This window comes from Branchiostoma lanceolatum, chromosome 7, assembly GCF_035083965.1.
Source record: "Branchiostoma lanceolatum isolate klBraLanc5 chromosome 7, klBraLanc5.hap2, whole genome shotgun sequence".
Taxonomy (NCBI): Eukaryota; Metazoa; Chordata; class Leptocardii; order Amphioxiformes; family Branchiostomatidae; genus Branchiostoma; species Branchiostoma lanceolatum.
This window is the reverse complement of record NC_089728.1, coordinates 2,989,803-3,004,171: the sequence shown is the minus strand read 5'-3', so window position 1 is coordinate 3,004,171 and position 14,369 is coordinate 2,989,803.

Genomic DNA, 14,369 nt, shown 5'->3' with positions numbered 1-14,369 from the left:
CGTGAAGTTTTCATTTTTGCAATCCCACTATTTTTTCAAGAGAAAAAAGCACAGACATAGCAAAAAAATGTGCTTGAAATATATTGAGATCAGATGATTATACAATGTCATGTATATGTTACATCCATTTGGTACAGGCTATCAGTCCAGAAAAGAATTTGCATGTAAATACCAGTCGAACACTTCAAGAAATCATGATATTACACTGCATAAAACACTTCCAAAAGTTGCATTATTGAATGACACACAGTGTCAATCAACAGGACACACAACATCAAACTACACAAAGTGATAATTCTGAAGTTGATCTATCTAATTAGGTACTGTGTGCCTCTCAATGTTATTTAGAGATCCATATGGACTCTACAGAGTAGCTTGGACTGTAGATTAAAGTGGACTACAGATCACATGCAGATTGTATGATGGCAAAGGTTTCCCCTCAACTTCCCTTTGAACCATTATTGTAGTACATGTATAGACCTTGGACTCCGATAACATCTAAGACGACATCAAAGATTATAGATTGTTCTTCTGTGCAGAAGGCTTCTATACCTTTATTTTTTTGCAATGTACATGTAGAATTCAATACAACACGTTGTATTCCGCATCACCCGAGGTCCCAGCCCGACCGCGGATACGATCGGCCGGAGGGCGATCCGACCCGCGGGAGGGCTGGGACCTCGGGTGATGCGGAATACAACGTGTTGTTTTTTATTTATGTCATGCCCACCTTAAAAAACACACATTTCAATGCGGAAAGCGCCAAAAGTTGAGGAAGGTTTTTGTCCTCGAACACAAAATTGATTGTAACCTCCGAATCCGGTATTGGAATTTTCGGCGGCGTCGCAACCGGCGCGCTCGAAACGCATTCTAAATATTCTATGGAAGCCTGTGTGATACAACTCCCGAACCCTATGTGATACGGGAAAGTATCACAAGGTTCGGAACACCCTTATCAGGCCCAGGTATGACATAAAAATCATTATCAATCTATGCAAAGGAGAACACAGCATTTCCATTCACACCGACTTCACATTCTAAGCAAAGTAACACGAAAACCACCGTGTCATGTACGACAAGCAAACATCAAACTGGTATGGCTGAGGACACAAATGAAGGTCTCTTAAATCAACAAGTAATGTAAAAAAAACAAGCATTAAACCTAAATGATTAAAAGGTGCATACAATTGCAAAGCGAATGGCAATTTCCAAGGACAAACTACATGTATGTAAATCTAACATACATTAAGTATTTGATGTAGATGTACTTTTTGTAATCAAGTAATGCCTATTAATCGATATTAGCCTAAATCACTGATTTTCATCAGATTTCAAAACTACAAAATAATAACTTTCATTCTTTTATAACTTGCCCGCTTTAATTCTTTCAAAGAAAGACATAACATGTTTCCATCAAGAATGTCAAAACAACAAGACGTTACAGTCAAAATAAACATAACAAATGTTTCTTAGCATTAATCCCATTCAATTGACCAAGGCAACCAATTACTTTCATCGGATGCGGTCACCACAGTCACGCCCCCTAATCACTTTTCTTCCAAATTCGGCTCTGTCAGCTTTTTATCGCCATGACAATGGAGATATTACTTTGGGTGTATCTGTGTGTTTGTGTTTCCGGATTTTTGTACTTAGTATAACTCAAGAACCTGTGAATCAAGATGATATTTGGTATGTGGGAAGGAGTTGGTAAGACGAAGGTCAAGGTTGATTTTGGGCCCCCTAGTATGTTACCTTGGTACCGCAGCACTACTTGGTGGCAGATAGTTTGTGATGTAAGGAAGCTGTAGGCTTGGGCCCCCTAGCAGCTTACTATGGAACTGCAGGGGGGCGTTTTTGTTGAAATCTCTCAAGGAGAATAACTGAACGAAGGATAGAGAAAAGTTATGCAAATGAAGACCTAATTTGCATAATCAATGAAAAAATACTGTAATTCCATATTGGTACATATCAAACTGGAAATTCACACTTGTGGCATTGGGATGTTATGTGAAGATGAACATGGTTGAATACAAATTATGCAAATGAGGGCCTAATTTGCATAATGTATGTTTCATGGAGATATTAGGTCTGCGAACAGATCTGGTCTGCGAACTCTTGTTTAGAAAGCTTTCTTGTTTCTAAATCAGTCGGTGACAGGTGCTATGCACCTCAAATGCGGGGGGTCCACGGGGAGTCTGGTTGGGCAGACTTGCAGGTTGTTCAGGGTTGTTTGGCGGATCACTGCCCACTTGATTTGGTCCACCTCCGGTTGGGTTGTTCTGGTTGGGCTCCCCTGGATCATTCATTGGATTAATGCGTTCGACAGAGGCCAGAAGCTTTCTTACAGCTATAACGGTCACGACGCACATAACCAAAAAGCCGAGGGCGCCGGCCATACTTCCGAGTGGGACCAGAAGTGAATCATCGGCTCCTGAGGTGGGGGCGTTTGGCGCGTTGGCGCCAGGAGCGGGGGTCTCGCAGCACGGTCCGATGTACCCTACCGTGCAGCTACACTGGAGGGCATCGACAGTTCCGCCATTGTAGCAGATCCTGTTGCAGAGCCTGCTCTCCTCCATTGGGCCCACGCAGTAGGTCCCGCCACACGAAACGGTAACATTGACCGCCCTGATATTTGGGGAAATAAGGAGTATAACTACCGTGATGATCTGTTGATACTTATTGAAAATTTTAGTCGATGATTACATATAGAATACAACACCATTGAACACGGGGTATTCCGAATCACCCGAGGTTCCAGCCCGACCGCGGGTAGGATCGCCCGACGGCCGACCTGCGGGAGGGCTGGGACCGAGGGTGATGCGGAATACACCGTGTTGTATTTTACATGATGTCACACCAACCCGAGAAAACACCCATTTCAATGCGGAATGCACCAGAAGTTGAGGGAGTTTTGTGTCCTCGAACACAAAGGTTCTTTGATGCCGACAAGGGAGTTGTGTAGCCAAGTAATAATGAATGAATGAAGACCATGTAATGCCACTGACTTCGATTTAGCTTTTGTGGCACTGAAAGCCTTTCAGAGCGGGCCAAATAAGAATGCTATGTCTTCTTTGTTGAAGGCTGTATCCACCGGGTAGAGTTGTTTAAGGAGGGGGTAGGTGTAGTTACAGTGAGAGCGTAATTTTTCGGTCAATGTTAAAGCGGTATGCGCCGCATAGCTTTCCCTTGTCGGTGGGCATCAGCGCCCAGTTTCTGACAAGCAGCCGATGCACGTGTAAAACAGGGTTCATATATCTGTGAAAGGGTTCCCACTGTATTGACTGCATGCATAACAGCTGCATGGTATTTAGTGACTAAGAATTAAAATGCATCCTTTTACTTCCCTGTTCACTTTCAAGTTAACCAGTTTCACACACCAGTAACTGAAGATACGAAACTCTGCGCTAGCGGACTTTGTAGTAGTCAGCATGTGGTACAAGCTTCCTCTCCTCGAGTGCACGATCTATTTTCTTTTTACATTCGTTTTTGTTCTGAGCAAGCATTCAACCAATACAGTGGAAAACCTGTCCCAGATATACGTACCCTGCTTTACACGCGCCATTTCTGCCCCGCCAACGCTGTCAGTTTTGACGGAGGTGGGCTGAATAGAACAGGGGGTTCTATCGGTCTTCTATTCGTTCGATATGGTGTTCGACAGGATCGGTCTATAGATGATCCTTTCTGTTAGAGAGACTGATGGGGCGGGGCGTGAATCAAACATGTTAGCAGCGTATTCAGTTTCGACACCTGTATTTCCGCAAGACTGACACTTCACTTTTAGACATCAACATTTGAAAATCCTACCTGTTTCGTACCTGCAGACCAGAATGGCCGCAGGATGTACTGCAGGCGGACCAGTCTCCCCATGGTGCCCATTGACAATTCACGGGAACGCAGCTGCGGTCGTTTGACTCATCACTGGGTCGGGCTTTTCCAGGTTGGTCCGCGTTGTTTGGCGTACCACTGCGTTGATTTGGTCGATGTCCGGTTGGGTTGCTCTTGCTGGGCCCCCCTGGATCATTCAATGGAGAAACGGTGAATCCATCATGTCCGTCAGTGATGTTTGGTGGATCACTGAGTTGATTTGGTCGATCTCCGATTGGGTTGCCAAAGACAATACAACACGCAACAGACGTGAGCAGCAGCAGGCCAACGGTCCCCGTCATCGTAGCTCCTACCTGCCGGAGAGAGAGAAAACAGGTGGAGCTGAGAGTTATTGACTAGCAAACTCAGTGTCAGATGGAGGGCCTAGACAATTCAATGTGTTATCTGATAGTCAAGATTTGTACTATTTTCTGACCTTCCCGTCTGAAAATGTCAAGAAAGCGTGACAAAAACGCAGGCAAGTTTGAAGATGTATAGACCCATGCGGAAGGAAAATTTGCTCAAGGAAAAAGCATAGCCGGGTTGGGATTTGTGCCCAGGGGTACAGGTTGTAAATCTTTCAGAGGACCTGCTTACGGGCCCGTATTCCCAAAACTCCGGAACTTGCCGACTCATACATATTGCTGCAAAGGTGCCGGCTTGCCGTAAAACTTGCTATGTACTACCACAAAACACGTCAGCCTCAAAGTTCACCACAAAACTGGGGGCGTAATTGTGGATTGGTATGCCATCGACGTTGGCTAGGGGGATGTTACGTTTGACGTTTGCGTAGTTTTCCGAGAGACTTGCGGTGGCCGGCCCAGACAACTTCTAAGACGACCTATCCAGAGCAGCTCTCATGCCTTTCTTTTACAACGATGAGAAAAATGGGAGAGGAGTACTAGTTCAGGCACTGGTATATACGTCTCACTAGAGAGATTTGTGAGTGTGAAGTATGGAATGCTTCATATAGAGTTCACTATGATGCCATGTATGTTGAAACTGCCCTTGTGAGTATTCTCATCACAGTCATACATCATCCACAGTCACCGAGTGGAGCCAAATACCTTCTAATAGTATACTTCTTTGATTGTCAATATATCAAACATTGATCAGTTCCTCTGCTAAGATGAACAAGACAACCTACATGTACCTCCCACGACTAAAGACTTGTTAAATGTTTGATACACTGTGTTCTGTGGTTCAATTCGCAATACCAGCTTTGTAGTCCTGTGGTTTAGCAACATTGTTGTTGCTGGATTTTTCGCGGATGGATGCTAGCCCCCTCAGTGCAGGCCTCTATTTTTTGGGGGAGCGCCGATTCGCGAATCAGCGCTCTACCCCCCCCACCCCCCCCCCCCCCCCCAAAAAAAAAACACACACACACACAAACGCCTTCGCCGCCCGACAAGCCTGCAAGGCCAAGGGAGACGAGATGAAAAGTCCCGGCCTTTAATGACCTTTACGTGGATCTCATTGGATACTGGGAAACGCCACTCACAATGGGCTAGAGCAATCAGACCGATACGGAACCTGACTGCATGGGACTTTCCGCGACAATTTTCAGCTGCGTCACAAATTGGGCCACTTTATTTCCTGGAGAGAATTCAGGAATTCTGATTATCAAAGTAGCTTATCTTACACATACATGTATCAAGAGACAGAAGGACAGAAAAGAGGTACTTAAACTTTTTAAAAGTCTTGATTTGCATGTATTTGCGGAAGCTAAAAACGGAATACAAAGACGAGCACTATCGGTTAGCACTGCAGCGGTTCCTAACATGACAGGAAAACAGCGGAGATAGAGCCATACAGCAATAATCAAAATAATTGCACGATGTCACACCTACCTTTGATGGAAAACTTTTGACAGGACGGAAAGCAATGTGTAAACCCATCGATATTTTTGCGGACGAACTGTTAATATGTTCTCCAAGCAGAGGAGGGGTTCCGGCTGGTTTTTGACATGTTTTTAGTCGTTTTGTCGGGCTTTCTACTTTGTCTTTTTTTGGTCTCTACTGTGGGGTTTGTAGAGACAAAAAAGAAATGACAAAGTAGAAAGCCCAACAAAAACGCCTAGAAATACGTAAAAAAACAGCCAGGACCCCTCCTCTGCTTGGAGAGTACTGTTATAGCCCTTTTTTTTATTTTAGTGTTCTTTTTTAGTTGTTCTAGTCCATCCATGCATCATGTATTTTTATTTCACATCTATTGAGATATTCTCCCCTCGTCCTTCATCGATCCTTTCTATGCGCCCTAACTTATTTAGCTAAACTGTATGACTATGATATGATGAAAAATTTGATACCTTAAGAAGTAACAAAAAACTTACTGTGCTCTCCAAGCGTCCCGCCCTGCCGACCGACCCCCAGAAGTTTGATGCGGAATACGAGCGTTGCCTTTTATTGGATCTTGACTGTCCATTACAATTAGATTCAACCAATGGCCAATGGGAGAGTGGCTGAATGTCCGTAACTTTGCATCTTTATTGTTTTGCTTTTCAAAGATTTGCCGGAGTAATGGAGGTGGGCGGAGCTATGGACTGTTGCCAACTATGATACGCAGATAAAGTCGGGACACCCACACGAACCGTCACTGACACGGTATCGCTCGGAGTCACGGTGCACTTGCTATGTAAGTGTGATTAGATAGTCAATAAACTTCAAAAGTTCTGCCAAGTGTCAAATTCATTTGCCTACAGGCAAGTGTGCACAGTCAACCATTATTCAACGCGGGTGGGGTACGTGGGCTTATATCTTGTCAGCAATGTGTCAAAGATACTTCTGTGGCGGTGCCCAAACTCCACAGCTCGCGACCATAGAATTACAGTTTTCAAATTCAGACCTCAGACATATCATTAAGTCCATTTGGCCAATTTCTTCTATTTTTCCAGCAACCTGTGGTGTCTGGTAGAGGCTAGGTAAGTAATGCGCTGTTAGCAATAATACGCCTTTTATTGCAAATTCATGCCCGTAGGCTAATTGCATGTTGACAACAATGTGCAGGTACAAACATGAATTAAAACTTAAGGCATACATGTGATACAAGATCATACTATATTGCTAGTCTACAATAAGTTTCTATATCTACTGTACTAATGCGGGGTTTGGTTTCTTCTTTGAAAGCAGTGGAAAATAAAAAGTCCCACACTTTCGATGATTTTTATTTTATTTTATTTATTTATTTATTACTTCCTCAAACGTACATAGGCAGGGAAATACACACATGATATACCCTGAATTGCGTAGGTTTGTTACAAAGAAACTTATACGTGCAGAATGTCAACAAACAAAAATACATAATATATTAACAAACACTAAGCATAGATCCGAACTCACAGGCTGATGGTGATGAGTGGGTTGGATGATTTCAGAAGGAATATGAGTTTCTGTGTTTTTCTTAATCTAGAAAAGTTTATAGAGATTTCAGATACTTTCGTTAACATGGATTTTATGTATGTGATGGCTTCATCTATGTCTGAGCTCGTAATTGAGAACGCAACACCACAAATCAACAACAACAAAAGTCACCGCGTTCCAGTTTTGAAGAATGATGTAACGTTACATATGCTAGCAACGTGGTATTAAAGAAAACATTTCAGAACATTCATTTATGCCTCCTCCAGTGCCCTTGGAGTTCAAGTTGACGAATCGTACCGAAACTTTGAGGATGATTCTTGTATACTTTATTTCCTCCACCAGCTATCATTCAGTCTGACTAGCTCTCAGGGTAGCTCTTAATGCTAGTCGAATTCTAGTTGGGCAGAGTCGAAGAAATTCTCTACCAGACGTCATCGGTAGAGAAGATACTATAGTGACATTTTCCGTCAGCTCCGTATATCGAATTGGCAAGCTTCCCAAATAGAAAAAACAAGGAAACGTCACCACGTCATCTGCTAGATTGTGCGCGATGAAGTGACTTGTACAAGTGTCCGCACTGCCATCTCTCCATGGTCTTTAACCTACAGTTTTGCGCAAAAGTTGCTCACAAAAAGGGCAGAAGTACGGAGTCAAGAAGTCTATTGGTCTGGTCGAAGGCCCGTGTCAAAGTCCACTTCAGATTCCTTGGTTGCTTCGTGATTTCTTTTTAACACAGCAACACTAATTACCGTCAGCGCAGGTGAAAGTAAACATACTAGTTTTGAAAGAATAGGAAAGGATTAAAGATATTTTGAAGGGCGAAGGCTGAAAGACATGAAGATAAGAAAAAGAAAGCTTTTTAAAAAGCTGACCGGGGCGCATTTGGAAGAAAAGTGATTAGGGGGCGTGACTGTGGTGACTGTATCTGATGAAAGTAATTGGTTGCCTTCACCATCAACCTTAATCCGTGACCCTGGCCCTTAATCCGTGATTCCTACCCTAGATCCGTCACCAAACACTTAATCTGTCATCTTTAACCTTAATCCGTGACCCTTACACTTCATTCGTCATTCTTACCCTTAATCCGACGCCAAAACACTTGATCCGTCACCCCGACCCTTAATTCGTCACACTTTCTCTTAATCCGTCACCAAAACACTTAATCTCTCACCCTTCGCCTTAATCCGTGACAAAAAAACACTTAATCTGACACCATCACTCTTAATCCGTCACACTTACTCTTTATCCGTCACCTTTAACCTCAATTCGTCACCAGAACACTTAGTCTGTCACTATCACCCTTAATCCGTCACTATCAACCTCAATCCGTGACCTATACTCTTAATCTGCCCCCTTTAACCTTAATCCGTCACCCTGACCCTTAATCCACCATTCTTACCCTAGATCTGTCACCCTTACCCTTAATCTGTCACCAAAACACTTAATCTGTCCCTGACACCCTTAATTACCTTCGTCAAGAAGGTTATATTTTAATGCGCGTGTCTGTCTGTCTGTTAGTGAACAGGATAAGTCGAGAACGCCTGTATGGATTGTTGTCGTATTTGGTGTGTTGGTAGGTACGTGGGAAGTCTCAAGATGATTAGATTTTGGGCGAAGTACTTTGCACAATTAACGAGAAAAGTTTAAAAACATGTTATATTGCATTATCAGTCTCTGGACTAGCTGGGATGTGTTAATGGTCGCCTGTTACCGGTGTAGTGGGAGATATTCCCATTGAGCCATGGAGCATTCCCAGGGGCGTTAACCCAGTGGTGAAAAGCCTAAAACGTGTTTTGCTGGCACAAATTGGCTTGTCACTGACTTGACTACAGCTTGTTGGCAGCCGTCAGTCTCGCAAGACTATGGCGTCGCATCCTGGTCAGTCTGTGGGTTGTCCGCAGCGTCTGCTGTGGCTGTACAGTCCAATCTTGGAGAGACAGACTCGTTTGCAGTTTCTGCATGTGTATCCCTCTTCTGGCCTCGTGTGTGTTGAAGACTCCGCCTGTCGTCGGCGTACCCTCCTCGCTTCGCATTTCTCCTCCCTCTTCCTCTCGTGTGTGTGAATACTCGCTTTGACAGCTGCTCTCCAACTGGTACGGTCTGCAGCAGCCTCTTCCAGTTTTGATGGATTCATGTTTCTTGCCTTCATGTCACCGTTTGCAGATGTCTTTAAAGCGGAGCATAGGCCTTCCTGCTGGCCTGGAACCGGTGGCAAGTTCGCCGTATAACAAGTCCTTGGGCAATCGACGGTCCTGCATTCGGCACACATGGCCAAGCCACCGTAAACGCCGTTTGGTTAGTAAGGCAAACATGCTGGGTATTCCTGCCGTGGTCAGGACACTCTTGTTGGTGACGTGGTCCTTCCAACTGATGCCCAGGATCCTTCTGAGGTTGCGCAGATGAAAGGAGTTGAGTCTGCGCTCCTGGCGGGAATACAAGGTCCAGGTTTCGCTGCCGTAGAGCAGTGTGCTCAGCACACATGCCTGGTAAACTTGCATCTTTGTGTTTGTTGTAAGCATGGAGTTGTCCCATACTCTCTTTGCCAATCGAGCCTTGCCGATCCGCTTATTTAGTTCGCCATCCAGAGACAGGTTACGCGATATGGTTGACCCTAGGTATGTGAAGTCTTCCACCACCTCAAGGGTGTAGTCACCAATGGAGATGTTGGGGATGCTGCTCACGTCCTGTCCCATAATGTTGGTCTTCTTGAGACTGATTGTGAGGCCAAACTCTTTACATGCATCTGCAAGGCAGCTGACTAGTCGTTGTAAAGCGGCTTCTGTGTGAGCTGCAAGGGCAGCGTCGTCTGCAAAAAGCATTTCTCTTACAAGAACTTTCCACACCTTGGTTTTGGCCCTTAGGCGTGCAAGATTAAACAGATTACCGTTGCTTCTGGTGTGGAGATATACACCATCCTCTGACTGGCTGAAGGCGTAGGACAACAGTAGCGAGAAAAAGATGCCGAAGAGCGTCGGTGCCAATACGCACCCTTGTTTCACGCCGTTCTTCATAGGGAATGAATCTGAGGAAGAGCCGTCAAACTGCACTGAACCCTGCATGCCGTCATGAAAGGACACGATCATTTCCAGGAGCTTCGGGGGGCAACCAATCTTTTGCAGTAGGGTGTAAAGTCCTCTTCTGCTGACCAGGTCAAAAGCCTTGGTTAAGTCTATGAATGCGATGTACAATGGTCGCCTCTGCTCGCGGCATTTCTCCTGCATCTGTCTCAGTGAGAAAATCATGTCAGTTGTGGATCTTCTTGCTCGGAAACCGCACTGTGACTCTGGGTAAACACGTTCGGCAAGTACTTGCAGTCTGTTCAGGATCACCCGAGCGAACGCTTTCCCGACAATGCTGAGGAGGGAGATCCCACGGTAGTTGTTGCAGTTGCTGCGGTCACCTTTGTTCTTGTAGATGGTGATGATGTTTGCATCCCGCATGTCTTGGGGTACTGTTCCTTCTTCCCAACACTGCAGCAGGAGCTGGTGTAGGTGGTGGAGGAGGGTTGTGTCCATGCCTGCCTTGATGACCTCTGAGGGAATCCCATCTCTACCTGGGGCTTTACCCCTAGCGAGAGAGTCAATGGCCTTTCTAAGCTCCTCTATAGTGGGAGGATTGTCAAGCTCTTCCATGACAGGCAGGGTGGTAATGCTCTCAACTGCTACGTCCGTCACAGTGCTTTCCTTTGTGTAGAGCTCCTGGTAGTATTCTGCCCATCTCTCCATCTGTTTTCCTCGATCTGTAATGACTTCACCAGACGCAGATTTCAGGGGAGAGATCTTTGATACTCTGGGACCAAAGGCTTTCTTCATGCCACTGTACATGGCACGTATATTTCCGCAGTCGGAAGAGAGTTGAATGCTGTGACAGAGGTTCAGCCAGTAGTCATTTGCACAACGTCGAGCGACTCTCTTGGCAATGTTTCTGGCCTTCCTCAATGCAGTCAGTGTCTCGTTAGAGGGATGTTTCTTGTAGTTGAGCAGGGCCGCTCTCTTGTCATTAATAACTGGTTCAAGTTCCGCAATTCCTGACTCAAACCAGTCTGGGTTTTGCCTTTCCCTCTTTCCAAAAGAGCCAATGGCAGACTTGTAGATGGCATCACGGATGTAGCTCCATCTCTCTGTGACACTGCCTGTTGGACAGTGCCTAAGGGCATTGTCAATGGAGCTAGCAAAGCATGCACATGGGTCTGGCAGAGACGTTTTGGCTGTGTTGATGCGGGGCTTACCCTTCTGCTTGGAGTGGTGCATTCTTTTAGGCTGGATGCGAACCTTGCTACTGATCAACGAATGGTCAGTGTCACAGTCAGCGCTGTGGTAGCTGCGCGTTACAAGAACGTGATTCAGGGAAGATCTGCGAGTGATGACAAGGTCGAGCTGGTGCCAATGTTTGGATCGGGGATGCCGCCAGGATACCCTGTGGCTGGGTTTTGTAGAGAAGAACGTGTTGGTTACGCAGAGGTTGTGGAAAGAGCATAACTCTAGCAGTCTTTGCCCATTCTCATTTAACTTGCCAACACCGAAGTGGCCAATGCTACTTGACCAGGAGTCATGGTCAGCTCCCACCCGGGCATTGAAATCCCAGAGTAGGTACAGATGTTCCGTGGTGGGGATATCTGAGACGATGTTATCAAGTTGTTCGTAAAAGTCATCTTTGACCTCGTCTGAGGAGGTAAGTGTGGGGGCGTAGACACTCAAGATGTGCACAGGACCCGAGGCAGTAGACAGCCGAAGACGGAGGATGCGGGCCGTACCACTTGACGGCGGTTCCACTGAGGATAGAAGGGAATTCTTCACAGCAAAACCAACACCATGTAGTCTTGGCTCCTCAGGTTCTTTTCCTTGCCAGAAGAAAGTATACTCCTGCTCTCTAAGGCTACCACTTGATGGCAGTCTAGTTTCCTGCAGTGCAGCAATGTCAATATTAAGTCTTTCAAGTTCACGGCTTATGATGGCCGTTTTCCTAGAATCGTCGATCTGCTGTAGATCATCAGAAAAGCCGGGACACATTGTTCTCACATTCCAGCTTGCTAAACGTAACATGGGCAATTTCTTCTTCCTAGTTTTGTTGTCTGGTGTTTTACAGTCCGCTTTTCGGGTTTTGCCCTAGCTCCAAACACCCGATGAAGCATGCAAACTGTGGCGGGCAGCACCTTATTGGCCGGGGGCTGCCCAGCTTGAAGCGGGCGGTAGCTGACTGGTGGGACTGCGAAGGTCCCTCCCACTGTCGAAGGCAACCCGTAGCGCCTGGACCATACGCCAATTAGTCCTGGCTTATCACTCGTAACTGCTGCCTCCCGTGTTGTTTTTGCCACTAAGACAGCGGCACTGAAGTGACCTGAGACTCCAGTATGCGAGCCTGGGCACCTCATTTGAGGTCTATGGAGGTCCTGGGCTGCCCAGTCGTCAGGACCCCCCTCTCGGCCTTGCTGGTGTAGTCCAAAGGAACGCAGAGCGATACGTTTGGCATCAGTTTGGCTGCAGGAGCTGCCGGAAGGAAGTCTATGTTAACACCCAACCGCCTAAGGGGCCCCACTCCTGATTTTCCATCTTGGTTTACTCCCATAGCCTTTTCCAAGGGCTGGATATAGCCGCAAGGCAGCGGAGGTTTTTGAATCAGTGTTTGCCTTCACCTAGACGAACTGCCGTCCAAGGCTGTCGAGCTCCGTCTACCCGTGAGCACGTTGTGCAGCAATTGGTCTCCCGCGGGGGATTAACAGGGGGCACCACGTGAAGGTTTGCTACTTGCCCCCTTACTACTGTAACAGTGGGGGTTCAAGCGCCTCCAACTGACCAGGCTAACTGGTCGCGACCTTTTAGCGTAGTGGTTAAGGCGTGCGTGCCTGTGATCTGGCCTCCGGTTTCGGCGTGAGTTCGAATCTCGGTTGGGATCACTTCTGTTTCTACTCGCTCCTTTGATTTGTTTCACTGGTTCCCACACCGGCCCTGTGAGCCTGGCAAACGTATGCCACACAGGGAAGATCGAACTCGGAGATTCGAGGACGAATCTTGAAAAGAAAAGGGGGAGTAGTGTAACAGTGGGGGTTCAAGCGCCTCCAACTGACCAGGCTAACTGGTCGCGACCTTTTAGCGTAGTGGTTAAGGCGTGCGTGCCTGTGATCTGGCCTTCGGTTTCGGCGTGAGTTCGAATCTCGGTTGGGATCACTTCTGTTTCTACTCGCTCCTTTGATTTGTTTCACTACAGCAGTGGTATCACAAAGTAATAAATTGGCACATCCTGGTGTGGAACTTGCTAGCAGCAGACCTAAGCCTATCTTCGCCGAGAAGGTTATGCACGGGGTAGCGCGCGCGTGTATGTGTGTGTTTGTGTGTGTGTGTGTGTGTGTGTGTGTGTGTGTGTGTGTGTGTGTGCGCGCGCGTGTGTGTGTATGTAATGACCAGCAAACTCAAGAAGGTTCGGATGGATTGTCTTGATATTTGGTAGGTGGGTAGATCTTGATGCGACTTGGAAATGATTAGATTTGGGTCCCCTATATAGCGGCTTGTTACGGTATTGCAGCGGAACTTCGTGTTTTGATATCTCATTTCTAGCTCTTTGGGCAGAGAGCAAGTGGTATATGCCCCCAAGCGGCTTTTTTTGGAACTGGAGGAGCAGGTTTTGCCTCAGACTTTGAAATAGCCTCCGTTGCAGTCCTTTTCCCCGCAGCGTGTTTTTTTTTTCAATTTTTTGGGGGGGGGGGGGGGTGCCACGTATCTGCTTGGGATCCCGTATCCGCCGTGCCTCTGTGTCCGCTATAGACCCTGCAGCGGACACAGGGTCTATAGCGGACACAGAGGCACGGCGGATACGGGATCCCAAGCAGATACGTGGCGCCCCCCCCAAAAAAAAATTGAAAAAAAAAAAAACACGCTGCGGGGAAAAGGACTGCAACGGAGGCTACTTTGAAAGGGAATAACTCAAGAAGGGTTTGACGGATGGTCATGATGTCATTTTAGTGTGTCAACTTCCGCCGACAGCCACGTGCTCACATAGCCCCTCCACTCTGTTTTGATGCTAGGGGACATACTCTGGCCCGCCCTCTGGCAACATCTGTTTTTCGCCTACAGCCAGGTCGACAGTTTACGTGGTTCCTTTGTTTAGCCAAACTACTAGTATCGCTGTTCACAACACCGACCACTAGAACCG